At 38.5% G+C, this 27,403-nt stretch overlaps 1 long non-coding RNA gene across 5 annotated transcripts in view; it reads right to left on the bottom strand.

Annotated features, from left to right (window-relative positions):
• Positions 1–247: 247 nt before the first annotated feature.
• The window catches only part of LOC135966186 (uncharacterized), a 336,730-nt gene continuing 309,574 nt past the window's right edge, over positions 248–27,403 (bottom strand). For all 5 annotated transcript variants that reach the window (XR_012419724.1, XR_010579323.1, XR_010579322.1 and 2 more), the window contains 2 exons: positions 17,957–18,062; positions 248–4,000 (listed from right to left, as the gene is read on the bottom strand). This is a non-coding gene — a long non-coding RNA (uncharacterized lncRNA). The remainder of the gene's footprint in view (positions 4,001–17,956; positions 18,063–27,403) is intronic.

The following is a 27,403-nucleotide window of genomic DNA, read 5'->3' as shown; positions in this document are numbered from 1 at the left end:
ATCTGAGAGAAGAAAAGCCATATTTTATAAAATCATGAGTATGGTCTCACCCAGTAATTCTATATCTGTGAATTTATCGAGAAAGTTTGTGAATACAGCATTTATGATAGCTAAACATGATATCAAATCGAAATGGTTACACAAACTAGGAGTGCTGTACTGAGGAAAGTTTTACAAAAATAGGAATTGTATTTTCAGAAAGAGATTTTTGCCATATAACGTTGAACCATAAAAGCAGATCACAAAGTTGTATTTATTCAACAAATATTTATTGAATGCCAGCCATGTCACTGTTCCAGGTCAAGGAGTACTACCAGGGATGAAACCAAAAACCAAAAACCAGAAAGTTCTTCCACTGTGGATATTACATTCCATGAGGAATATAATGTATTTTATAATGTTCTTTCAACTATATAAACAAACAACATAAGCAGAGAAAAGAAACTGAAAGGAAATTGTAGTAGATGCTCCATCCGTATCCCTCACATCTCTTCACCATTTCTGTGCACACCATTCCTAGTGTGCTTTCCCTCCCAAAGCCAGCACCTGCGTCTCTGTTGAAAGACTTCTGCCAGGCTGGCTGCAGACTCTGCTTTGCCAGAAATGCCTGGGAATGTAGGTGCCTCAGCGGTAGCTTTTAACCAATGACTGATGGAAGCATGGTGTAAATATTCCATCTCCCTTGTCCAGACTGGGACATCTCTCTCTGTCCTGTGGATTGAGCCAATGTTACCCTGTGTACGACCTTGTTCACTGTCATACCTTTGCTGCTGGGAAGTTAAACTAAGACTATTATATGACCCTAGATGGCACATTAATTATAAGCATAGCTTACATTTATGGAGGGCCTCTTATGTTTCAGATTCTAACATAAATTCTATCTCTTAATTTTCACAGCAATATTTTGAGGTAATTACCATTATTTTCCTAATAGTATAGAAGAATATAAGGCTGTGTGCATTTTCTTTTTCTCCCTATGTTTCTATGTGCTTTCCGAATTTCTACCTTTATAAGCATACGGCCCAGGAACACTCATTTTCTGGAGTGCTGGCTTTAGTAGCTGCACCTGTGATGCACTTTGGGTAGCTTTAGAGCATTACTACTCTTATATTTAAATGCAATTATCTGCCCATCAACAAATGAAAAGATGATTACACCATCACCAAGGATGGCTCTTAATCTCTGTCAATAAATTCCCTTGTGTAAGTGAACAAAAATTTAAGGGTTCAACTGGATTTCCGCTATTGCCTTTGAAATTGGCTTCATTATCTGGGAGTTTTCGTTCAGCCTAGTTTAATCTTTCAAAGCCACCTTATTTTAAAATATTATCCTTTTATGTATTCTTCTGATTTTTCTTCAAAAGGTCTAGATTAAGTTATTTAAGTTAATGATGAATCGCCCTGGTCTTAATGTCACACTTGCATTAAGTGTTGTTAGAAAATAATTTCACCATCATAAGAAGTTTACTTACCCAGTTATCATTTGTCAAAGCTCATCACAGACCATTTTCTAACCATAATCTCTATGGCTTTTTACCCCATCCGTAGGACCAAAAGGCAAAAAGGCCTGCAAGTGAAATCGAACCACTCACGTGTTAATGAACAAGGTTTATTTGTGATGACTTAAGAGCACAGTCATCTAGGAAAGTGATTCTCGACATATCTCACAGTAGAAGTGGTGGACTTGAGCCAGGGCAACACTCTTTTTGTTAGGGCCTTAATCTGTATGGGGAGACATTCCTAAAGTTCTATATTACTTGGATTTTGGTCTCATGGAAAAGAAACCAACTCTTAATAGCTTGGGCAAAGCGAGCATTTAAAGAATGGTGAAATCTAAGGAAATTTTAAACTACCAAGCCAAAGGGATAGGAGGGATGTGTCTGGGCCTCAGGAATGTACCTTGGCCAGAAATAAAATCTACAAGAGGATCCTGCATTCCTAAGAATAGTCTTGGCTTGGGTTATGGTATTTTCTTTTAACATATCTACATCTTTATTTTTAAACTGTATTTCTTATAAGCAGTATATAGTTTAGTTTTGCTTTATTATCCATTAAGACAGTTTCTTCTTTTTAACCATTCTTTGTTTTACATGATCTATATTTAAAATAACATCAAATTGCCTGATTTTAAAATCTGCCATTCTGCTATTTATTTTCTAGTTTTCTACCTATTCTTCATTGCTTTTTACCTCCTTTCCTAGCACCTCTCTTTTTACTTATTTTTAGTGTTCCATTCTATCTTCTCCGTTGTTTTGATTGGTATACCATTTTAGTTTCTTTCCAGTGGTCTCTTCTGAGTTTATAATATGTATCTTAAATCTCACAATCTATCTTTGAAGAATATTAATACTGTTTTACCAATAAGTCTTACTTTCATTTTTTTTCCTCTCATCTTTTGTACTATTTTGGTCATATAGTTGACATCTATGAGTGTTACAAACCCTAAAACACATTATTATTATTATTATTATTATTGCTTTATGTAGCCAATTATCTTTGAAAGACATTTAAATTGAGAAAAATCTCTTTTATATTTACTCATATATTAATTCTATTTCCCTTTACATATCTTTCTGTTGATTTAAATTTCCATCTGATTTCATTTTCCTTCAGCATAAAGAATTTTCTTTACTATTTCTCTCAGTGCAGATCTACTGGCCATTCATTCTCTCAACTTCTTTTAAGTGAAAATCTATGTATTTTACTTTCATTTTACTTTTCATTTTCATTTACTGGATATATAATTTCAGGGTGATGATTACCTTTTTCCTACACACGAAAATTCTCATTCTATTGTCCTCTGGCCTGCATTGTTTTCAAGGAGTCATTCTTATCTTCATTACTTTGTATGTAATGTTGCCTTTTTTTCCCTCTGTTTTGTTATAATTTTCTCAATATCTCTGGTTTACATCAATTTGATTCTGACATACCTTGAGGTGGTTTTCTTTATGTTTGTCATGCTACATATTTGCTGGGTATCCAGAATCTGTTGATTTATAGTTTTTATCAAAATTGGAAACTTTTCAGCTATTATTTTGTCAAATATGTTACAGTCTCTAACCACCCCTTTAAAGATAGTTACATAGTAACATGTATATTAGGCTATCTACCATTGTCTCACAGGTCACTAATTTCTGTTCATTTTGTGTGTGTGTGTGCATGCACCTACCTTTTCTCTCTTTCTCTGCTTCAACTGGATAGTTTCTAATATATGTGTTCAAGTTCATTGTTCTTTTCTTCTGTAGTAGTCAATCCACTCTTAAGTCCATTGAGTGAATTTTTAATTCTCAATGTTGTATATTTAAACTATAGAATTCCCATTTGGTAATTTTTATTGCTTTAATTTGGCCTCACATTAAGTTTCTTTAAAGTCCTTAGCATTTTTATAGCTGTTTTAAAGTTTTTAACTCTTAATCCCATTATTTATGTCTCATATCTGACATTTCCATGCCTGTTTCTGTTTATTTATTTGTTTTAATTGAGGGTCACAGTTTCCTGCTTCCTCATATGTCTAGAAATTTAAACATTTTGTTTGGTGTCTAAATTTTAGTTTTCTTTAAAAGGCATTTATTTTGGCAAACAATTAAGTTACGTTTAGATCCTCTTGAGCATCTGAGGCTTAGGTGTAAGCTTTGCCAGGATGAGTCTAGAGTAGCCTTCACTCTAGAGATAGTTTATCCACGCAAGGAAGGTGTGACATTCTGGTGCCTCTGTTCAAGGCCTTGGATTTTCAACAAGATCTCATCACCTTGGCTTGTCAGAATACAAGCTGCCATTCTCTGCTTGGGTTCCATCTCCTTTCACCACGGTATTGGAGTTCTTCCAAGAAAAACTTGATCGCCTTGTTTGTTTTCTTACTCTCCAGGATCAGAATCTCGTTCTGTCCTTTGTCTAATTTTGGCAAATGAATGTTTTCTAAATATTGTTTCATTTTCCAGTTGTATATGATGAGAGAATGTCTGGTGTCATCTATTCCAGTGTGGCCTGAAGTAGAAGTCCCACTGTAAGATATTTTAGCAAAGGAAAAATATGAATAAGTACAGTAACATTATTGAGGAAGATCACTATCTGAGAAATTTAGACTGCAGATTGAAAGGGGTTAGAATAAAGAAGGAACATTAATTAAGAAATGTCATTAATCAAGAAAAGAGACGCGATCTAAGGCATCAAAAGCAGAGAAAGGTTGAAAATCAGGAGATCAAAGTCAGCAATGCTTTAGGTAATTATTCGTTGAATTCCTTTATTAATAAATATTATTTATTGCCTGCCATATAAAAAGAATTTACTTGTTTATTCAATCATCAATCACTTACTGACCTCTTATGTGCTAAGCATTGTGATATACATGAGAAATACTGTCTGCCCCACAGTGCTCACTCTGGAGAGCCGTGCTATCCAACAGAACTTTCTTCAGCGTCAGAAAGAGGAGCCACTAGCCATAAGAGAATAGTATAAATGAGAAACTGTGTTTTCGATTTTAATAAATTCAAATTCAAATAAATGCTGAATATTGCAAGTGGCAACCACGCTGGACTTCACAGCTCTAGAGGGATACTAACACACACAGAGACACATATTCACAAACACACAGACACACACATGATTATAATTAATCCTATTACTACTAAATGCAGAGTTTCTTAAGTTCCTATCAGAATCCAACACAGAACATCTAATGCTTTTGAGATTAAGGAGGGGAGAAACATGAAGTTGTTTGCATTTTAGTTGAGTTTTGAAAGAAAGTAAATTTTTGCCATTACTGTGATAGCAAAACCCGCAATTACCTGTGTACCAACCTGATCGTAAATATGCTATTAAGTGCCATAAAAAATTATTTTCTTTGGCAAGAATTTTCTGAAGACTTAGAAATGCTAGGATTCAGAAGTGCTAAGTCAGTTTCTGAATCCCTAGAAGTCTAACTCAAAAGTAATCTCATGGGTCAGGACTTTATCCTTCTTAAAATTTGAGTCCTTCTTTACATGACCAAACTGCTATCTGGGAGTCAGTATGCAGGACTGGCATCTGGGCCTATTAACACCATATATCCTTGGCATAGATTTATAGGTAACATCTTCATCATGGACTGCAGCAGAGGTGATGTGTTATAAGTAGAGAGTCAGATTAAAAATTACTTTCTTTCTTTTCCTTTTTTTTTCCTTTTTTTTCTTTTTTAAGACAAGGTCTTGCTCTGTTGCTTAGGCTGGAGTGCAGTGGGGTGAACATGGTGCACTGCAGCCTCAACCTCCTCGGATCAAGTGATCCTCCCACCTCGGCCTCCTGGCCTCCTGAGTAGCTGGGACCACAGGTGCATGCCAACATGTCTGACTAATTTTTAAATTTTTTATAAAGATAAGATCTCACTATGTTGCCCAGGTCGGTCTTGAACTCCTGAGCTCAAGCAATCCTCCTGTTTTAGCCTCCCAAAGTGCTGGGATTTCAGGCATGAGCCATGGTGTCCAGCCTCAGATTAAAAACCCTTATTTGGCCAGGCGTGGTGGCTCACACCTGTAATCCCAGCACTTTGGGAGGCCAAGGCAGGCAGATCACCTGAGGTCAGGAGTTTGAGACCAGCCTGACCAACATGGAGAAACCCCGTCTCTACTAAAAATACAAAAATGAGCCGGGTGTGGTGGCATGCACCAGTAATTCCAGCTACTTGGGAGACTGAGGCATGAGAATCGCTTGAACCCAGGAGGCAGAGGTTGCACTAAGCCAAGATGGTGCCACTGCACTCCAGCCTGGGGTGGGGAATAGAGCAAGACTCTGTCTCAAAAAAAAAAAAAAAAAAAAAAAAAAAAGCCCTCATTCCAAAGGTAGATTCTCCTTGTCTTTGACACTATTACTAGGTTAATTTCATTGGGATTGTAAAATAACTTTATATAGATCATCTAGGAGAAGTGTGTTTTCAGGGTGTGTGTTGTCTTAGAAGCTAAAAATAAAATTAGATTAGCAGTAATTAGTGAAGTGGGTGCAATTTCATACGTTTGGCTGTAATGATTTCCTAAAGTGGTTTTCTCTTGATTTGACTTTCCAGTGCATTGTATTCCCTTGTTGAAAGAAAATATGCATTCTGTACCCCCTACAAAGGCAATTTTAAGGGAAGTACAGTAAACACAAACTAATGTAATGATGGGCTACATAGAATGCTCTGTTTACATGAAATAAACCACTAAAAATATTCTTCACAGTAACAATGTGAAAGTAGTAATATTGTAGTCCTAAACAATTCCAAGCTATTATTTTATTTTGCATGATGTTGTTGGCAGAATCTAGTCTCAATAATTACTTCTTTAAGAAGAGGGAAAAAAACAATTTAATGCACTCCAATGCAGACTCTAAAAATATCAGAGAAACAAGTATACAAGGATCAGCCTATTAATAGCTGGAAACACTGTCAGTTGGTGGGATGGGACACACATTTTTTTCTTTTCTTTTTTTTTTTTTTTAGTGAGCCAAAATCTAGATTTTACTGTGGAGATATATACTTTGAATCTGCAGCACACTTAAAGGTGAGAAAAGGCTGTAAATGATTAAAATCCCTTGTTTCACAACACCCTGCAGGAGACATTAATTCTTCCAAGAGATGTTACAAAACCTCTCAGAAATTCTCAGATGCTGATTGATTCAATTATAATTAATTTGAGACATTAAATTAAGATGAGGCACTTTTACAAGATTGGTAAGAATTACACACAAACTAAATTATGATTTGCTATTACAATCACAGAAACCTATGAATCCTTAAACACGAGTTTGTCTAAATGTAGTAGGAAATGACAGTTCAGGAAATACGGTGCAATTCTGAAGAAGTCCCCTCAGCGGCTGTAGAAAGTGGTTTAACTGGCATCTTTTATATTTCACTCAAACCTACAATACATTCTGGGCAAATATTTAATGAGAGACCATTTCCTTGACACTTTCATTGCAACACTGGAAAACTCCAAATCCCATCAATTGGACATTATGAGTGAGATGGCTAGTAGACCTTTACTTATGTTTATGATGGTAAGACAAATGACTTAATAGAAGGGTAGGTGAGACTCAGGTGTCCGCGCCATAAACAGAGGTCAACTGACTATTTGTCCATGGATGAATTGGGAGAAAGACACTAAAGTGTGTAACAACTCAGTAAGCCTCTATAAGTTATGTAGCACCTGCAAATTCAATTCCTTTGTTCACTTTCTTTAATTTCTGAAGAGAACGTATTTTATTTTTCTTTCTTAGTGAGATACAGCTTACATTGCACAAGTAAGTATATAAACCTTACATGTGCAATTCAAAGAATTTTTTACATTTGTATATATCCATATACCCACCATCCAAACTGAGTTTACAGAACATATTAAGAATCTATGCCAACTTCTAGGATTCCCAGTTGATAACACCATTATTCTAATATCTAGCACCTTAGATTTGTTTAATCTGCTTTGGAACTTTATATAAATGAAACAATGCATGATATACTGTTCAGTATTTTGATATTTTCACTCAACATAAGTCCTAAGAGATTCATCTCGTTGGAGCATGGAGTCATTAATTTTCACCATTGTATAGTACTCCTTTGTATAAATATAGCATAATGTATTTACATGCTGTATTTTTAATGAACATTTGGGTTGTTTCCAAATTTTTGATATCCTTAGTAATGCTGCCATAAGCAATCTTCTATGTATCTTTTGGTAAACATAAACACTTATTTTTCTGGGATATACATCTAGGAGTGGAATTCTGGGATAAAAAGTAACATATATTTAGTTTTAGTAGATACTGTCAAATGATTTTCCAAATTAGCTATACCAACTTACACTAACACCAAGTAATGTATGAAGGTCCTAGTTGTTTCACATTCTCACCAATACTTGGTATCGTCAGTTGTAATTTTTAAATTTTAGCCCTGCAGGTTGAGAGGCATTGGTATTGTACTAAAATTTTACTTTGTGTTTCTCTGCTAGCTAATAATGCTGAACATCTTTACATGTGCTCATTTTCCATTCAGATATTTTCTTTTGCAAAGCTTCTATTCACATCTTTTGCTCAATTTTTAAAATGGGCAAAACAACAACAAAAACACTGACCAAAAAAGATTGAAACATACTTTTATTAAAATTATGAACTTTCTTCATTAAAGACAAGGTTAAGAGTGTGAAAAGGTGAGTCAGGTAAGATAAGAAATGTGTATATTTGAAATTTGACTAGGGTTAAATATGTTTTCACTTTCCATGGGTGATAAAGACAGGACTGTGTGCGTTACTTTCCCAGTGCTGCACATGGTGCTTGGCATAGAGTATGAGTTGAATGAATATCTGTGAATGAATGCATGGATGTGTGAGTCAGTGAATAAAGGAGGGGACCTTATTTAAAGGTATATAGATTAACACCCTCTAATGCACTATTTGATTTTCGTAAGGTTAAGAGTAAGTTCAATCTTAGCAAGAACGGGACTCTGAATGTGACTTAATAGCAATGTGAGAGTTGGCCCAAATGAAAACTAGTCCCTAGAGCTAACGCACAAGTTCCAGTTGAGTGAAGTCTGTCTCCCCAAAAATCTTTTATTGATGCCCTGGGTCACAATAGATATTCAGCCTAAGATATGCTCATGGCATTGTGGCAGTGGGTACAGAGTACTTGAGGGCTTCCTAGTCTACTGGAAAGAGAATAACACTGAAGTCTAATACCTGGACACTGCTACAAATAGGCAACAAATAATTAACTTTCCAGTTTTGATTTCAGTTTCCCCAGTTGTAAAATAACAGGGATCATCTATGGGCTCTCTGGACCCACTTGCTCTGACATTCTGTCCCTGGAGAGTTCAGGGAAAACAGCTTTTATGGGAGAAACAGTACTAGCCATCCCTGGAGGTCAAGATGACCTGAGCAATGTACTCTGCCCAAGTCCCAGAAGGCTCACATTCCCTTTATACTTGATCCAAAAAGGCAGTCTTTTAAGCTGTCCCAGCACCTAACTACTCTATTCTGTAGGCTGAGATGAAAAAAACTCCAGACTTCTTTGGAAAGGGAGCCTAAACCCGAAACAACAATGCTCCTTGGATACAAGTAACATTTTCTTCTAGAAATAGAAAATGTCCTCTAGCTTAGTTATAATTTCTACAATCTGTTCTGCCAAATTTTTTTTTTGGTTTGTAGAACTGCTATTCGGAGTTCTTTTGGCCAAAATAAAAATCTAACGTGTTTGTATTAGCCTTATAATTTTCATGGGATGTCCCATTTAAGAACTGATAAAAAGGCTGTGATAGAAATCATGTATCTTTTTATAAAGAAGCTAATTCTAATTATTCAGTTATTGAAAAACAATCTATACACTACTTTCTATTTAAAAATATGTATTAAAATAATTCATCATGCCATAAACATATTTTCTTCATTCTCACTTGAAAATAAATCTTTATTTTAAACAGCAGTTATCCTAGAAGATGTGATGTGTAATAGAACATGTAAATTAATTTGCCTCTAAAAAATTAGTTCCTCTATTATCACTCACCAAATTTAGTAGTAGAAGAGATCCCCTGGCCTGCATGACAAACCAATTTAGTCTCCCTGCTAGGAGACAGGAAAGATATATATGAATGGCATTCCAGTAACCAACCAAAAGCAAGATAGTAACAGCCCGGCTTATGCAGAAAGCATTTGTGTATCTGATTTCAAATGTGACTAATAGCAACCAAAGTAGCTCCATCACGAGAGGGAAGTGGGAAAATTGATGCCCAGTCCCTAAGATTTGTTTTTTTAAAAAAAGGCACTCAAAAATTGTGTCATGCTCTGCTGACAGTCTTAAATAAAAAAGATCTTACATGCTTGGATGAGCTCCATAGAAATGATGCCACACTCAAATAAGAGGGGACTTCAAAATGTTTATGGAAAATAGAATTAAAAGATAAAAATAAAAAATGTAAACTTTATTTCTTAACATAAGCTTCATCAAAGTCAAGACACTTTGGCAAGTTATGATATAATTTAGTTAATCTCTAAAGAACTGAGGGTGCTAAGAATTTAACTATGTCAGTGTAGTCTTTTTGCTACATTATTTACCGAAGAACAGTTGATGCATTTTAAAGACTTTTCAAAATTAGGAAACAAAAAATAGCCAGAGGAAGCCAAATCAGGACTGTAAGGTGTATGCCTAATAATTTCCCATAGAAACTCACAAAATTGCCGTTGTTTGATGGGAAGCATGAGCAGGTGCCCTGTCATGGTGCAGGACTCTGGCGAAGGTTCCCAGGGCCTTTACTGCTAAAACTTTGGTTAACTTTCTCAAAACATTCTCATAATAAGCAGATGTTACCATTCTTTGGTCCTGCAGAAAATCAACAGGTGACATGCCTTGAGCATCTCCAAAAAACTCTTGCCATTGACTTTGCTCCTGAATGGTTGGCCTTTGCTTTGACTGGACCATTTGCACCTCTTGGTAGCCATTGCTTTGATTCTGCTTTGTCTCCAGGATTGTACTAGTAAAGCCATGTTTCATCTCCTGTTACAATTCTTTGAAGAAATGCTTCAGGACCTTGATCCCACTTGTTTGCAGTTTCTGTTGAAAGCCCTGCTCTTGTCTGCAGCTCATCTGGGCGCAACCGTTTTGACATACATCCAGTGGAAAGTTGGCTCAACTTTACTTTTTCGGTTAGAATAGTGAATGTCGAACCAGTTGAGATGTCTATGGTGTTGGCTATTATTTCTGCTATTAATCACCAGTCCTCTTCAATTAGGGCCCAAACAAGATTAATATTTTGCTTCCAAATTGACACACATGGTCTTCTGGTGTGGGCTTCATCTTCAACATCAGCTGGTCCCTTCTTAAAATGAGTTATCCATTTGTAAACTGCTGTTTTCTTTGAAGTATTGTTCCCATATGCTTTTTCTAAAGCATTGATGATTTCACCATTCTTCCACCCAAGTATCATCATAAATGTGATGTTTGTTCTTGCTTCAATTTTAAGAGAAATCATGTTGCTTTGATAGGGGGACTTTTCAAACCATGTCTTATCCTTTTTAGTGCCTGAAACTAGCTACTGTTTAGACATGTTATAACAAATTAGTATGAGTTTATTTTTTGTGCCAAAACATTTTGAAATTCAGTTTTTTTCATAATACACCTTTTCCATGGATTTCTGAAGACCCTCAATACACTTGTCTTGAAACATCATCTTTAAACCCAGATAATGTTAATAATGATAGATGACATTTGCCAAGAACTGAACCAAGCACTTTTTAAAACATTACTTATTATTTTCAAACCATCCTACCACATAGGTCAGTATTATCACCAGTTTATAGATGAAGATGCCAAGGCATGGAAGGTTAAGAAATTTACCCAACATCAACAAGGAATAAAGTCTAAATATGAACAGAGGTAGTCCAGCTTTTAGCTATTTCATCTATGCTACATCTGAAGAGATTCCAATAGGCTCCATGGTGCAACAAAAATGCCGGAAAACTCTGCTATACTGCAAATTGTGAGGAGTCTAATTTTCCTCCTCTACATCTAGGTGGGCCTTGGTAACTTTCTTTACCAATAGAATGTTGTGGAAATGCATTCAGGGACTTCTGAGGCCAGGTGATAGAAAGCCATGTAGGTTGCACCTGGGTCACATGGAGCTCTCACTGTCTGGATTCTGTCTCCCAGAGCCTACTGCCACAGTCTGAGAAGCCCAAATCCCATGGAGTGGCCATCGGAAGGTACTCCTGCAACATCCCCAGCTCATCTACCAGACGATGGCTAGTGTCAACCGCAAGACGTTTCAGTGAGCTATGTGAGACATCTATTAATAACTTAGCTGAGCCTTCAGATGCTTGCTCTCCGGGCTGTAACCACATGACATGTTCTCAAGCAAGAGACACCAAACTGAGCAGACAACTCAAGCAACCATGAGAAATAAAAATATTTGTTTGGTGCCACAAAGTATTGGGATGGTTTATTACATAGCAAAAGGTAAATGAAAGAGTCTTGTGTTTACGAAGGAATTATATGTTAAAAGAATATTTAAAAATTGACTGTTTGAAACTCAGAATACATTTCCCCATTGTAACAATGTTACAAATAGTTGTAAGGTTCCTAGAGCAGTTCACAAAGGTCTATTTAGCTCACAACGTAGCTTAAATTGGCAATGAAAATAGTAACAAATGATAGTGTTATTAATACAAGACTAGGAATTAAACAGATTAAAAATATGAGAGAAATTAGAAGTAGTCTGAAAACATTTTACATTAATTGTATTTGAAGGGAAAAGAATTTAATTACAAGAGATAATTTCCTTTTGACAGGTATCTTTCAAGATGTCTACAAATTAATGGCATAGCCCTTCATTAGGCTGAAACTACAAAATTTATGGTTTTTCTCAAACTCATATGAACCATAATTAGAGGTATAAAAGGGCTGTGTATTAAAAAGAAGAAGAGAGATAAAAGAAAATGTTTTATTGTTGCTTAATAACAATGAGAGACAAAAGGGAAGAATTGGAAGAAAGAGAATGCAGTGGGCATTTATAGTTTTTGTCACATACCTTTTACCAGGGAAGAACTACCCTGACTTTCCTTTGAGAATTATCTTTTCCTCCACTCTGAACTCCTATTATGTGGTTTTAGAGAGCATCATATTTACTCTCCGGGAGCCCCGAAGGGACCTCATAAATCAGCCTGTTCCCCACCCACGACCAATAAAGGTGGCTGAGCCAAAGTTGGGCCATTTTAGGCCAGTGAAAGCAGGCTGAGCATGAAAACCAAGCAGTGAGATTGTGAATTCTGCAGCTGTTGCAGGCATCATATAATGGAGAACGAGAGCCGAAGAAAGAAAACAGCACAATGCAGAGAACAGAACCTCATCAAGCTGAGATACAGAGAGAATCATGTCTGGCTGACAGTGAGATTCTGCATCAAGCAATACCTAAAAGGGTTTCCTACCACTGAACTCCCCATTATGTTAGCTCAGAAATTCTAGTTTGCTTTAAACCAGTTTAGGTTGAGTTATTTGACACTAGCAGCTGAACATGTTCTGACTCATTGTATTCCTTATGGTAAATAATGCCGGCTACTTTAAGAGACAACTTTCCCAAATTCATGGCTTTACAGTAAATGTTTGTTTTCTCATTCATATCTCAGTCTAATGGCAATTGTTGGGAGGGCTCAGCTCCAGGTGGTCCTTAAAAGACTGGGCTTGTTTTTTGTTTTTTGAATGTCTTGACCTCTTCCAGGTTCTCGTAGTTTTCTCCATGTAGGTAGTAGATGGATACAGAAGATAAAGAAGATATGATTGTGGAAAATTTTTATGGGCCAGGCCTGGGAGTGTTGCATTTCACTTTCTCTCATACTCATAGGTTAGAATTCAGTTCCATCAAACTGCAGGAAAGTCTAGAAAATACAATCCAGTTACGTACCAGGAAGTGAAAAAAGACAGATATTCACAGGCACTAAGTACCTGCCACAGTCTAAACTCCTCATCACGAAGTATCTTTTAGCTTCCTTCTGCTCATACACTAACCACACTCATCCCTCTGCAAAAGGACGCAGCCATGTCATTCTGTCTGCCGCCTCCTGGTGATGTTACCTTACCTCTGTCAAGCCTGTATACAACTGGCTGCTTTGATTTGATTACCTGTGAATTAAAAAGACACGAAATCTAGTTTCTCCTTTTCCACACAAACCTTATTTGTAAGATGGAAAGGGGGGCAATAAAAACTCCTATTCAGGGAGTGAAAAAATGGAAAGCATTTAAAAATTCTACTGGGCACACATTCAAGAAATTTATTTGATTAGACCCTGATTCTGCTCTTTCAGAAGAACTCCCTTGTCAATTTTTTCCCTTGGCCTCTGATTCACCTTCCCTGAAGTTGCTCCTTGTCTATCATCCACCATGGTTTCGTCTAAAGAGGGGATTGAGAAGCATCCTATTCGTGAGGATGTACCAGTCAGTACCTCACCGAAAAACAGATGGTATGCTCAAATTAGGATAATTTAAGGGGGATTTACTTATAACAGGACTATGTACAGAGGGGTGGGAAGGGGAAGGGAAGCAACAAGGATAACCCACGCTTAGTATCTGTTGAGCTTTTGACACCCCTAGGTCCTAGAGTATGAGAGAACAGAGTGATTAGCAGAATCCAGAAAAAAAAGAGTCTCTTGTAGAGAAGCTCATTCTGCAAGTTTTGGCCCTTAGGAATGATGGACATCCAGCCTAAGACAACCATGCTGGTAGGGAACCAGGGGAACAAGCAGCCTAACTTCTCCTCTTGCTTTCTTCCAGTCTCTTGGTAGGAGAGATTACTCCTTGGTGGCTGCCCTTCTGTTTTCTTCTTCCTCTTGCTTCTCTCACCCTATCTTGCTCTATGAGGGCATACAGGAAACAGAAAAGAGAAATCTTACATGATTCTTCTTTTGGAGGAATCATGCATGATGGCGTGCATGGCAATTCTACTTTTAATTCTGAAAAATATTATAGATTAATCTTAGAATAAAGAGATTGTCTAAATATAAAATGTAAAGAAACATGAATTAAAAAGGAAAAACAGATGTAGCATTCCAGAATTGACTATGTGATGAAAATATGGTGCGAAGTTAGGTGTTCAAATAGAGAAGCTGAGAGTTTACAGACAGGGCCATCTTTGAGATACATTGATTTGATCGCCACCTAATTGTTTTAATCATGCTTCTCTTTGGTTAGTTTCACATAGTTCATGTCACATCTAACCTCTCACAAAAAAGACACAGATTATGATTCATCTACTTCCAATTAGCATATTTATTTCTGCTAGCTGAAACACTTCTGACACCCTGTGAAAAGGAAATTCTTGAAAAATTTTTGCACATAGCAAGTCTGTCCACTTGGAAACACATTTGCGTACTTTATATTTTTATATGTTTTTCAGTTTAAAGTGCTTTACAAATATAATTTCAATTAATCTTCTCAACACTATAACATAGTTAGTGTGATTTCTATTTGCACTAAAATGAAAGTGAGGCTTGGAGTGGTTAAGTTACCAACCCAAGGATTCGGGAAGGGGGTTATGGATCCAGGCCTCCCCTGCACTTGTACTTCCTGATATCAAACTTTGCAGCACAAACTTGTCTCATTGTCCAGAATGCATGATGCGTCACAACATCCAGAAATGTCTCCAGAATTGGGATATCAGCCTGCCCCAGACCACACTATTAGTATTAGATCTGCTCACATTTGCCAGTCTTAATTCTTTCTTCTGTGGAGGCTGCTAGACCTGCTTCTTGGGTCTCTCTGTCAGCAGGCAAAGAAACAAATCAATTGTCACTTCTTTAGTGCCATGCACATGGTATTCTTTCATTAAATGCCATTAAACTGAACTTAAAATTCCCATGGAAAAGTTAGCACAGGGCCACATTTTTACAAAGAGCGTCTCTCTCCTTCTCTTGCTTATGTGGATCCTGATCATAGAATTCCTCAAAAAACTTTTCCACTCCCATTGTGTATAGGCCACAATTTTTAGCTTTATATTCAGTACTCTGAAAAATCTCATTCAAACCTTTCTTTTCAACTTCAATTTTTACCACCTTTGGGAACATCTTATTTTCTACTCCAGCCAAATGTCTCCCAACTATATCATAGAAAAGAAATCAAAGTCCATGATTCCAGAATTTTGCTTATTCCCATGCCTCCTGCAGGAACATCCTCCCCTCTGAACTCAACCAGAATGCCTGAGTTTCTCCAGGGACTAAGGACAGTTATTATTTTCTCTCCTTGTATCAGAGTTCAGCCTAGGAAGCAAAAACCACCCCAGATACTTTCACAGAAATGGATTAAATTCAGGGAAATAGTCAGGAGAGCTGGAAGATCAGGAGGTTGCCTCTCAGTTATTGATTGTAAGGTCACACCATTTTAGCTGCAGTTCAGCAGTGAGGAAGTTACTGCTATAGGAGCTTCTTGTGGTCACCAAGCTGGTGACGATGCATTCAAATGCAAAGTAAAGATGATTTTGATCAAATTAGTGATTAAGTGCCATAATCTTTTGCAGATTTAATTGTGAACCGGTGGATTGGAGAGAACATTTAACTTCGATTTGATTCTTTATTATTTAAAAATAGTTTAGTAACAAAAGTAATGAATTCTAAGTGGAGAAAATACTCAAACAATACAGAAATTTATCCTTTCAGGACCTCCCCCATTGAAGTCCACATCCCTGAGGTGACCATGGTACATAACTGGCTTCCAGCTTTCAAATCTTATTATGGAAATATACTATAAATACACACATACACCCCTGCCCCCAACACACACACACACACACACACACACACACACACACACACACACACACACACACACACACACACACAGTATTTCTGCCCCCAAACAGGATTATATTATAAACATGACATTGACAATTGTATTTGCCACTTCACTACATAGGACCTCTATCTCTTTCAGTGTGTATTTTAAGGGCAGTGTAGTATTCCATTCTGCATGGTGCTTTACATTCAGTTTCTCATTTTTGTATTATAATTCACAGTTTGCAAAGCATCTTCATATTCATCATGTCATAGCTGAAAGCTTTGTTCAAACAAATCTGGGCTCAATTCAATAAAAAAGAAGGAATCAACAATCACTTTTCACATTAGTACTCTATGTACATATGACCTAAGAACCCAGAGGGGACTTACTGGCATGGTCTGGATTTGTTGGTATTTTAAAACATTTTTGTGAGTGACTCAATCAGCGAGAGAGCCAATGGAAATAAGGTTTCAATTTGTTTCTTCTTATTCTGTGATCCCATTGAGTTCCTGAGCACCAGTGATGGAAGGGTAGATTGAATTAGACAGCCTAAGTTTGACCAGAAGACTAAATTTCCCCTGGTGACTTCATCTGAGCTGTGACACTTTCCCTGATTTCATAGGGAGCTCCTTGGGGACTGAGAGTGAGTTGAAAAGCTGGCTCAGTGTTTGCTGAGAGTAAATCTACTTTATGAGGCAGCTATATGGGGGAGGGGAATGTTATTTTAACACCTCTCCTACTCAGTGCTCTAGTGGAATGCTCAAGGTCCCAGCCTCTTTTTGTGCTATTTAAGCAGCAAAGGATTTTTTACACCAGGAAGACTCAACTCCTTTAGAAAAGAATATTCTTTGTATTCCTATACCCTTTACTAGAGATTCTTAAGATCCTTCCAGATGCAAAGTGCAGAGTTGTCTATTCAGTACCATTTGACCATCTCTCAAATAGCCTGGTGTTTAGTTTCAAGCCATTCATCATGGCTTGAAATACAACATAAGAGGAGGCAAAAGTCCTAAAAGGTGTTTGTCATACTTGAAAAACACACAGAGCATACCTGAAGGGGCCCTCTCTATCTTCTATCTTCTCTTGCTTTCTTTCATTGGCCCAATAGCAAGCAGTAGTGATACACAACTCTGGCCCTCCCAAATCTCATGTCCTTCTCACATTGTCAGAGGCATTTAAACTAGAGCAACTCCATCTTGAATAGGGTCTGGGTAAAATGATGCTGACACCTACTGGGCTGCATTCTCCTTTGCCCACTTTTTGATGGGGTTGTTTTTTTCTTGTAAATTTGTTTGAGCCTAATACCATAAAAACCCTAGAGGAAAACCTAGGTAGTACCATTCAGGACATAGGCATGGGCAAAGACTTCATGTCTAAAACACCAAAAGCAACAGCAGCAAAAGCCAAAATTGACAAATGGGATCTCATTAAACTAAAGAGCTTCTGCACAGCAAAAGAAACTACCATCAGAGTGAACAGGCAACCTACAGAATGGGAGAAAATTTTTGCAATCTACTCATCTGACAAAGGGCTAATATCCAGAACCTACAAAGAACTCAAACAAATTTATTCCTTTACTTTCTTAACAAACTTGCTTTTACTTTACTCTGTGGAATGATCTTGAATTATTTCTCACATGAGATCCAAGAACCCCTCTGGGGGTCTGGATTGGGACCCTTTTCTGGTAAGAGCATCGAAAAATACAATCATACCTTCCCAATGGCCATCCAAAGTCTTGATTCATTCCAGTGTGAATTCAAAAGTCTAAAGTTCCAGTCCAAAATCTTACCTGAGACTCCTCTCCTTCTACCTATGAATCTGCAAAATGAAAAACAAGTTAGTTATTTCTGAAATAAAATGGGGGTATAGCCATTGGGTAAACATTCTTATTCCTAGAGGGAGAAATCAGAAAAAAAGAAAGGGGCTACAGGACCCATGCCAGTTCAAAACCCAGCAGAGCATCCATCTTAAAGCTCCAAAATAATCTCCTTTGACTCAATGTCCCATACCCAGGGCACACTGCTGCAAGGGGTGGGCTCCCAAGGCCCTGGGCAGCTCTGCCCTTGTGGCTTTGCAGGGATCAGCCCCAGGGCTGCTCCTGCGTGTTGGAGTTGAATGCCTACAACTTTTCCAGGCACCAGGTGCAAGCTACAGGTGAATCTACCATTATGGGGTCTGGAGGATGGTGGCACTACTTCACAGTTCCACTAGGCAGTGCTCCATTGGGAAATCTGTGTGGGGGCTCCAATTGCGCATTTCCCCTTGGCACTGCCTTAGTAGAAGTTCTCTGTGAGGACTCTGCCCTTGTAGCAGACTACTGCCTGGGCACCCATGCTTTCTCGTATAGCCTCTGAAATCTAAGCAGAAGCTACCACGCATTCTTCACTCTTGAACTCCGCACACTCACAGGCTTAACACCACATGGAAATCACCAAGGCTATGGCTTGAGCCCTCTGGAGCAGTGGCCTGAGCTGTACCTTGTCTCCTTTGAGCTGAGGCTGGAGCTGAAGTGGCCAGAATGTGGGGAGTAGTGTGTGAGGCGGGGCAGGGCAGCAGGGCCCTGGGCATGGCCCACAAAACCATTTTTCCCTCCTAGGTCTCTGGGCTTGTGATGGGAGGGGCTGCAGTGAAGGTCTCTGAAATGCCTTTGAAGTCTTTTCCCAAGTGTCTTGTGTATTAGCACCTGGCTTCCTTTCAGTTATGCAAATATTTCTAGCAAGTGGTTGCTCCACAGCCAGCTTGAATTCCTCTCCCGAAAAAGCTTTATCTTTCTCTGCCGCATGACCAGGGTGCAAATTGTCCAAACTTTTATACTCTGCTTTCTTTTTAAATATAAATTCCAACATTAAGTCATGTCTTTGCTCCTGCATCTGAGGCTAGGTTGTTAGAAGCAGCCAGGCCACATCTTGAATGCTTTACTGCTTAGAACTTGATTCCACCAGATACCTTAAATCATCACTATGAAGTTCAAACTTCTACAAATCCCTAGAGCAGGAACACAATGCAGCCAACTTCTTTTGCTAAGGCATAACAAGGGTGACCTTTGCTCTAGCTCCCAATAAATTCCTCATTTCCCTTTGAGGCCCCATCAGTCTGGCCTTCACTGTCCTTATTTCTATCAGCATTTTGGTCACAACCACTTAACAAGTCTCTAAGAAGTTCCAAACTTTCCCTTGTGTTCCTGTCTTCTTCTGAGCACTCCAAACTCTTCCAACCTCTGAGTAATTCTTTGGAATTACTCAGTTCCAAAGGCACTTTCACATTTTCAGGTATCTTTATAGCAATGCCCCACTTCTCATTACCAATTTTCTTTATTATGCTGTTCCTGCATTGCACAGAATACCTGAGAATGGGTAATTTGTAACAAAAGAGATTTAATTACCTCACAATTCTGTGGGCATTACAAGATGCATGGTGCTAGCATCTGCTCAGCTTCTGGGGAGGCCTCAGGGAGCTTACAATCATGATACAAGGTGAAGGGGGAACAGGCATGTCACATTAGGAGAACAGGAGCCAGAAAAGGGGAGAGCAAGGTGCCATATACTTATTAACAGTCCGATCTCGTGAGTGAGTCACTCACTATTGTGAGGATTAGCACCAAGAGGATGGTGCTAAACAGTTTATGAGAAATCTCTCCCATAACTCAATTGCCTCCCACCTGGTTCCGCCTCCAATACTGAAGATTACAATTCAACATGAAATTTGGGTGGGAACAAATATACAAACTTTATCAACAATGGGGAAAGGGTTCCCTATTCAATAAAACGTTCTGGGATAGCTGGCTAGCTAGAAGCAGAAGATTGAAACTGGACCCCCTACTTTAGATCATATATAAAAATCAACTCAAGATAGATTAAATACTTAAATGTAGCCAGGTGTGCTGGCTAATCCCAGCACTTCGGGAGGCCAAGGCAGGTGGATTGCCTGAGGTCAGGGGTTCGAGATCAGCCTGGCTGACATGGAGAAACCCCGTCTCTACTTATAATACAAAAGAAAAAATTAACCAGGCATGATGGCAAGTGCCTATAATCCCAGCTACTCGGGAGGCTGAGCCAGGAGAATCGCCTGAACCCAGGGGGCAAAGGTTGCAGTGAGCCGAAGTCATGCCACTTCACTCCAGCCTGGACGAAAGAGTGAAACTCCATCAAAAAAAAAAAAAAAAGTAAAACTTAAAATTGTAAAACTCTGGAAGATAACCTAGGAAATACAATTCTGGGCATAGGCCATGGCAAAGATTTTATGATGAAAACACCAAATGTAATTGCAACAAAAACAAACATTGATAAATGAGACCTAATTAAACTAAAGAGCTCCTGCACAGCAAAAGTAACTATGAACAGAGGAAACAGACAACCTACAGAATGGGAGAAAAATATTTGTGCGCTATATATCCCACAAAGACCTAATATCTAGAATCTGTAAGGAAATTAAACAAATTAACAAGCAAAAACGAAACAACCCCATTAAAAAGTGGGCAAGGACATGAACAGACACTTTTCAAAATAAAACATACATGCTGCCAACAAGCAAATGAAAAAATGTTCAACATCACTAATCATTAGAGTAATGCAAATCAAAACCAAAATGAGATACTATCTCATACCAGTTAAGAGTGGCTATTGTTAAAAAGTCAGAAAATAACAGATGCTGGTGTGGTTGTGGAGAAAAGGTAATGCTTGCACACTGCTTGTGGGAATAAAAATTAGTTCAGTTGTTGCGGAAGGAAGTTTGGTGATTTCTCAAAAGAACTTAAAACAGAACTACCATTCCACTCAGCAATCTCATCATTGGGTATATACCCAAAGGAATATAAATCATTCTGCAGTAAAGACATATGCATGCATAGGTTCATTGCAGCACTATTCACAATAGCAAAGAAATGCAACCAACCTAAACGCCCCTCAGTGGGAGACTGGATAAAGAGGATGTGGTACATATACAGCATGGAATACTATGCAGTCATAAAAAAGAACAAGATCATGTCCTTTGCAGGGACGTGGATGCAGCTGGAGGCCATTATCCTAAGGGAACTAACATGGTAACAGAAAACCAAATACTGCATATTCTCACTTATAAGTAGGAGCTAAACATTTAATACACATGGACAAAAAGAAAGGAACAATAGACACTGGGGCCTGCTTGAGGGTAGAGGGTGGAAGGAGCATTAAGATTAAAAAAACTGCCTAATGGGTACCATGCTTATTATCTGGGTGACAAAGTAATCCGTACACCAAACCCCTGCGACACACATATAACAAACCTGCATATGTACCCCTGAACCTAAAATAAAAGTTTTAAAAAAGGAAGGAAGCAGAAAATTTAGTGTGTGGTCAAAAATGCTCAGAGAACATTCCAGGCCTTTCATATGGGAAGAAGGGCCGGACAAAGGAAGTGAATGAACATCAAAAGAAGGGTGGAAGGAGAGAAGTATGTGAACTGTGGTGGCAGCTTTGATGATGACTTCACAATTCCCAAAGACTATCTGTGTGTGGGTGTGTCATATCCATGTTGGAAAGGGCAGAATTGTGTGTGAAACGCTCTTTCTAGTAACATTGTAACATCTCAGGATGACAGGACTTGAATTGTTTCACTTTGACTAAATGTGCAGAAGAGAAAGCTGCCTGGAGACTATTGTATTACACACAGCAGTGAGGATGGCTTATGCTGAAAGGTAGGAAGTGTGATAGATGAGAACAGCACTGGTGGCATTTTGCCAGCTCGCGATAAGTATCTGGCACATCTGCAGCATCACCAAGAGGTCTCTGATTTAGCAAAAGCATCGTAAAGATATTTGGTGTCATAAAAGTAACACTTTATTTAACCTTCTGTACAAACTTTAGGAGCATTAATCTGTCACAGTAGGCTCCATCTTGTACATGTAAATGGATGAGACTCTGTAATCAAATCCTAAATGTGTATTTGTAGCAATACGGCTTTTCAGAAGAATGTATGATGGGAAGCAACAGACGGAGCAGGGGACAATTAAAGAGAGAGCACCGTGCTCCACGAGACCTTTTACTCCCTGAATGGACTTTCCCAGGACTGCACTGATTTCTGAATTTTCATCTTTATTTACCAGCCAGCATAACTTTATTGGGACCCCACAAGGCCTCTCCTACTCTATCACCTGCAATGGAGACTCATTTAGGCAGAGAGAAACCTCGCAAGTATGTGATTGAAGGAGCATTCTGATTTCCTTTCAATACCAGTTCCAATTACGGATTGCAGATCTGTGTTCAAAATAGTTTGGGTCTGAGAATGGTCCTAAAGAGAAAATGCTTTGTGATTCTTAGACTTGAAAAGGGCAGGCCGCAGCCTCAGGTCTTGGGATTTCTGTTCAGGGCTGTTCCCACCCATATCGCCCCAGAGAGGCATTTACAGATGTTGCCAGGCCCACTGGATATCTGCCAGTCTGTTTGGAGCTTATGATTTATTGAGACTTAAATTTCAGGAACTAGAAACAAATTCCTCTTGACCAAAACCAAAAACCTTAGATTGCTTTTGTATAAAATATTCATTGTCGGGGGTTGGGGCAGAGGAGAAAGGAAAAGCTTTAGATTTGACTTCAGATCAGAAGAACAAGAATGCATTAAACGATACTGATGTGAATAATATCAGCACATTTTCTTTTTAAAAATCTTTGTAAGATTTGCATATGTATTTATTGTGCAAAGCATATGCATCTTGCCTGGAATATATTTCATTGTGTAGCATATGGTTCCTTTCAGCAAAGGATCTTAAATGACTTTAACAGAAAGAACTCCTCCTTTCATTCACTCCCAGAGAGAAAGGTGCTATTTAAGAGGCAATAACTCTTTCCTAAGGGCTCCACTTAGGCCCTTAGTAACCAACTTGTAACTTGCATGCCCATCAGTTTTTCTCCCTTCACTCTCTCTTGGCAGAGCAGGCTAGACTTAACTGCCCTAGGCAACCCCGGCCCTGCAAATTCATAACAGAAAGCAGAAGCATCTCTTACTCACAGTCTAGAGGTGGGGCTCCTGAAGGGAAATCTAAAGGAATTAGAACCTGGGATACCATTATCCAATAGAACTATAATGTGAACCACAAGTGGAAGCTGCATATGTAATTTGGAATTTTCTAGTAGCTATATTTTGAGAAAAGTAGAAAGAAACAAGGAACATTAATTTTAATAATACATTTTATGCAATCCACAATATTAATATAATTTTAACATGTAATCTATAAGAAATATTAATGAGATATTTTACATGCTTTTTTGGTCTTGTAAATCCAGCATGTATTTTATTCCTATAGCACATCCTGCCATGGACTAGCTACATTTCACGTTCTCAGTAGCCACACGTGACTAGTGGCTACCGTACTGCATAGCAGAGTTCTGCGGAGGATACTAAGAGTGAGCTGGAGAATTCTATCCAGGTGAATATTATTTTACAGGGCAAAGGGCAAATATCAGGGACTGAGATGATGATGGTAGCTGACAGTTACTATTTATGTTACTTTTTTTTTTAATTACAATTTACTACTTCTATTACACTTGTGAGTTGTTTGAGTATTTTACATGCATTTATTCAATTGTCAAAAAACACTAAAAGTAGGCAATGTTATTTCCTTTTACAGATGGGGAAGCTGAGGCACAGATATAGATACTGAAAGAGTGTGGAAGAACCTTGTAGACGAGAGGAAGGGGCAGCAGGTGGTGGCGACAGGTGAACAGGGGGACTATCTACACTCATGTGAGCAGTGAATCGTTCTGTGTTTTCATGTATGCATGGTGTTGAGTTGGTTGGAAAGCTGGGTCCATTGCATCAGCTCTGCTCTACTACATGATCCCTGAGCCATTGTAAAATTAATGCATTTCTCTAGGCAGCTAACTTTCAGTCAAAAAGCTAAGTTGGAAGAGAAACTGAAGATAAAAAGTTTTGAGAACAAGTCTCTACAAACGAAAACTATATTTGGAGATAACATCCTCCATCCTTAGTCTGGAGTATAAACATTCTGTGACAGTCTGTGTCAAGGCTACCGGTGGGCAACTTCCTCCCACAAACCTTTGAATGTGCATTATGGCCCCCGGGGTAGTGCCCTTAACAACACTACATTGGTACTGCTCAGTGATGTAATAACAATATCCGCGCTTATCTTCAGGCTGCTCTGGTCTAGGAAAATAAAGATCACCCAAAATGAGTAAGGCAAAGACCTCAAGTGGCCCCATACAGAGGGTAGATAGAATTTATGCCACATAATTTTAACACAATGTGACAGAAGTATATCTAAGACCCATAGCAGTAGAGAAGAGGAAGACTGGGAGAAAGGTGAGGTGGGAGAGGAGCTGTGCTGGGGAACAAACAAGGCAGAGGTTAACAAGGAGCAGTAATTCCAAGGAAATTGTGAAGTTCTCCCTGAGGCAAAGTGGGAGAGGCAGCCCAGAGATGTTGTCCTCCTTACTCATCTTATAAATTGTGCTGACAGCACACTAGCACTTTTTAACTGAGCAACACAAACACACGTCCAGTCAAAAACTGAGTCATTTGGCATTCACAACATGTTTACGTGCCAAAACATGCCTGACCGGCATTACTCTTTTGCACACCAAAATATAATGTATATTCAGTCTAAGAAGCAATAAGGAGTGGTAAAGTTTTTTTTTTTTTTTCTTCTTCTCCTTCTTCTTTCAATGGCAGCACTCTGGCTCCACACCCAACATTCTGTGCAATTTATACGTGGGAAAGATTGGAAAGGACATGTGACATCAGTCTGGCCCACACGTTGCAAGGGGAATCTGCTGGCAAATTGCACTGTTGATCCTGCAAAACTAATTGAGATGGGAACACTCTCCTGTAAGATGATATCCTTTTGTTTTTACAATGCCATTAGGGGTATGACATGAATATCCCAAAGTACATTAGGAACGTGAATTTGAAATTCAATAGAGAAGAAGGGGGAGAAACAGGTAGAGGAAAGGGAAAGACAGCGTGCCGTTTCTCGAGATGTGACTCTTAGCACCTTTTTTGCCTTCCCAAGAAGCACTGAGTATTGATAACAATTGTGAAGACTGTGAGGTCTTTCAGTATTTTGGAGAATATTTCACAAAGCAAATTTCAGTCATGTAAAATGGGTAAACATGATGTGAAATGTATTAACACATTTGGTGAATTCTGCAAATATATTTTTACACAATTAGCTTAATTATTTAGATACATATTAAACCTTGCTTGCCTCGAGCAATTTAACATGGAATATAATTTCACATATTATCACAAGAAAAACACATTTATAGAAAATCTGCATCTCTCCTTTCATGATCACACTTCCACTTATCATTATTTGAGATATAAATAGATAGTTTACATTGCAGGGATGATGAACACTGTGTATTTCCAGAGAAACTGTCTCCTAACCCAGTGAACACGTGGTCCCCTGAATTTTGGTCTGTTCATTTGTTGCATTGAAATAGACCTTGGTACCGTTCCATCGGTGATATGATAACAATATCCAAAAGAGGGTACCATATCTCATTCAGAAATTAAAAGATTTGTTTTAATTTATTTTGGAGGGAGGCTAAAGTGAAGAGCAGACAGAACTAATTCAAAAAAGAATTGCAAAGGAGGCGGGGATAATTGTAGTTCTGCATATCTGCGTGCTTTTAAGGCAATAGTCGTTACTTCTACTTTGAAAATCCTGCTCCATAGCCATTGTTTATTGTCATTGCATTCATATTTTCAATGAACTGTGTGTAGTAGAACTTCCTGAAGGTGCAAATTATTTTTGGAAGTCCCTTGTTTCAGTCATCTTCCCAACAGAAAAAAAAAAAGGGAGTATTAATGATAGAAATACTGAATGTGTGTATGGTGATTAAAAGATTTTTTAAAGAGCTTCCACATACATTATTTTATTATGAAACAGCTTGATGATCTAGGCAGTGTTTAGTATTGGCAATTTGCATTTGGAAAAACTCCATTTTACAAAGGGAGAAAATAAATCATAGAAATAACTTGCCATAGTCACTTCAACTGTGACCACACAGACAGAAGTATTTTTATCTAATACGTTTTTGGCATTTTACTATATGACAAGCAATAGCATTTTGAAGCAAAGGGGAATACACACACACATGTGCGCGCGCGCACACACACACACACACGCACACACACATCTTCCAAAAATTATCTTTAAAATTTCCAGTTATGTAGATTTGATCTCCAAAGCAATCGCTTTTTTTCCACATTATGTAATTTAAGAGCTTCTGGGGGTGGTAAAATGAGGAAGTTCTCTGAGGAGATGGATGGTCGAAGGGAACAGCAGCATGGTGGCCTCCGAAGCCGAGGCCACTGCGAATCTAAATAGCAGCCTGGTAGCCTGAAAAGGTTTCCTTTGAGGGTAGAAGCCAATCACACAGACAGAAAGACCCTTGACTCCATTTGTGTTACTTTTCATTTAGAACCACACTAAAGGGGACGAGAACGATGTCTCCGCAGTGACTCTGGGCACGCAGCTAGCAATGACTCAAGGAGTCAAAGCAGGACTCTGTTAGATAATAGAGAATCTGAAAGAGGCCTGAGGTCGTCAGGATGAAGAAATTTACCTCACAGACTTGTTCTCGGCGCAGGTTGGTGTTCATGTCAGTTTAAATCCTTTTTCACTCAATAGCTGAGCCTTGAGAAGGGGCTTTAGCTGCCAATCTGACTGAGAGTTGACATCTCAATTAGGAAAGTCTCCGTTCAGTGATGATCCAGGAGTGGAGGAAAGAAGAAGTCAACGACCTTCACACACCCAGAAAGGGCGAGCCCAGTGCTCCAGGGAGGATGAGTCATTGCAGCCCACCCTTGACATTCTCGTTTCTAATGCACTCATTTCCTACAAACCTGAGAACTCATGACTTGAGGTCTTTGTAAAACTGTTAAAGCCCAATTTTCAGTCTTGCTCATCTGGAGGAAAAAGTTCCTTAGTCAGTAAATGAGGCTCGCTGACCACCCAGCATCCACCTTCCACTATGGGTTACTCTCTCCTCCTCACCCGGGGATAGTATCTCAGAGGAAGAATTAGGAGAAAAAAAAAAAAAATCTCTCTTTGTGAAAAATGACAAGTGTGGGGCGGGGGCAGTGGGGGTGGGGGGCAGGGTGAGGTAGAGCCTGTAATGCTCTAGATATTCTATTTGCTGTCTTGCAGTTAGGTGGGGTTAT

Source organism: Macaca fascicularis, chromosome 11, assembly GCF_037993035.2.
Source record: "Macaca fascicularis isolate 582-1 chromosome 11, T2T-MFA8v1.1".
Classification (NCBI taxonomy): domain Eukaryota; kingdom Metazoa; phylum Chordata; class Mammalia; order Primates; family Cercopithecidae; genus Macaca; species Macaca fascicularis.
This window is presented reverse-complemented; position numbering and strand designations above follow the sequence as displayed.